The sequence below is a fragment of the Quercus suber genome, unplaced genomic scaffold (genome assembly GCF_002906115.3).
Source record: "Quercus suber isolate HL8 unplaced genomic scaffold, Cork oak 2.0 scaffold_312, whole genome shotgun sequence".
Classification (NCBI taxonomy): Eukaryota; Viridiplantae; Streptophyta; class Magnoliopsida; order Fagales; family Fagaceae; genus Quercus; species Quercus suber.
In genome coordinates this window covers 812489-814533 of record NW_027069768.1, presented here as the reverse complement: position 1 = coordinate 814533, position 2045 = coordinate 812489, and positions in this window count along the sequence as shown.

The following is a 2045-nucleotide window of genomic DNA, read 5'->3' as shown; positions in this document are numbered from 1 at the left end:
GAACCAATGGGTGATGGGTCGTGTACTCGTGTTTGCTAATCGGGCTTCAGTAAGCATCCACTTTGTTCAAAATTACTTTTCGGCCCATGCTAAAGTTACTCGTTGATCTAGACTTGACCCGAGTATTAAAAGTGTAGAGCCTGTTGGATTGAAGGGTTTGAGTAATATTATTTGTATTTTTTTAAAATATGGGTCTGTTTGGATTGAATTTATTATTGCTGAAACTGAAAACTGAAAACTGAAAACTGAAAATATTGTAGCAAAATCATTTTTAAATGTGTAAATAGTACTGTGGGATCCATTTTTAATATTTTTTAGTGCGTGAACAGTGCTAAACAGTACATGAACAGTATTTTTTGTCTCCTATATAGTAAAATCATGTGATTTTACTGTTCACTTGCCGGGAGGAAAAAAAAAAAAAAAAAATATTTTTAAAGACTACCTAAATAAATGATTTTTTTTTTTTTTTTTTTTTGAGAACGTAAATGAATGAATCTGAACATGTGGTTGTTGACAAATTATCATAAGCTAAAGTAAATTTAAACTTTTAGAATCAAGAATGACGCACATTTTAATTTAACAAACTTTGATAGCTACTTTGAGATATGTGTGTTGAGTTCTATAGTTAAAAAATTGGACCATTTTAGTTAACATCGACTCATTTTATCTGTGTATGTAAAAATTGGGAATCAGACCTCTTTTTAATTTTTTTACTATTCCAATTATTAAAACTATACTTGTAACGGTTTTTAAAATTATGGTTATAACTTGTAATCATGAAACTTGTTTAATTACTAAGGCATATTGTCGAACTTTTTCAAGAGCATCTTATCTAGTTCAATCTGAACATGCTGTTGAAGTAAATTTAGGGTTTTTATTTGACAACCCACGTCAATTACAGAATCTTGTTGCCTTGATTTTTCTGTTGTATTTAGTTGGAAGCTGGATGCTTTCGTGTTTATTAAGGCAAGTTAGCAATTCAATTGGGCCATACAATTGGAGTAACACTGGCACCAACCTGCAACACGTTCGAGAATATCCCTATGCCCTTTTAATTTATAGGTTCTTTTTTCCTTTGGTGGTGCTTTTAATGCACCCTAAAGAGCAAAGGTAGTCCAAAGTCTTTGCTTCGTTGTGTAAACTTCGTTAACTTAAATTAAATAATAGAAATGTCCTATTCAAAACAACACCAAAAAAACTTGTAGAGAACTGCAATCATGAAACGTTGTTCTGTATTTTCTTTTTGTTTTATGGAAAATATAGCAAATTTATTGCGAAGAAGAAGCCAAATTCAATGCGTCTTGAGTTTCAGTCTATTCAATTATAATTATATTTTCCTCTATCCAAATTACAAGTTAACAATTCTTTTGATACGTTGGTTTTGGCATAGGTATTAGCTATAGTATTTCTTTGGCATTGTCCCATTTTGTAAATCGATTTTAGCATGAGTAGTTTTGTTTTATCAAAATATGGCAAGATTTTAAAAGGGTGCTGGTTGTTCTCATTCCACAAGCTTATCATCATTTCTTCCATCGTTTTTTCTTTTATTTTATTCGGGGTGGTGTGATTAGTGCTACATTAACAACATAATAATTAAATTTCTTAATTACTTTTGTGTTTTACGTTTAAGAAATTTTTTTCTTAGACATATTTAGAAATTGACACATAAGTATATAATAAAATTTGTAGTACTCGTAACATTACATTAAAATGTACTTGGACTGGTAGTCCAGTGGAATGAACTGGCAAGTGAAAAGCTTAAATTTGAATGTTTTGAAAGCTTTTTTTGGGTTTTAAAATTTTTTAAAAATATTTTTTTTTAGCTGAATGAAAGCTTGCTTTTCGTTATTATTTAAAAGATTACTTGTGTAGTCATTATACCAACCTTGTTAAAGTCAGCCCACCTTTGTGCGTTTGTTCTTGAAAGTAAAGTATATTCTACATTTATATGGTAAGCTCTTTTTTACCGTGCCTTTTGAAAATGGATTACTTTTCACACTGCTTGAAACTCTTTTGTATGTTGGAAATGTTGTCACGTTCTAGAA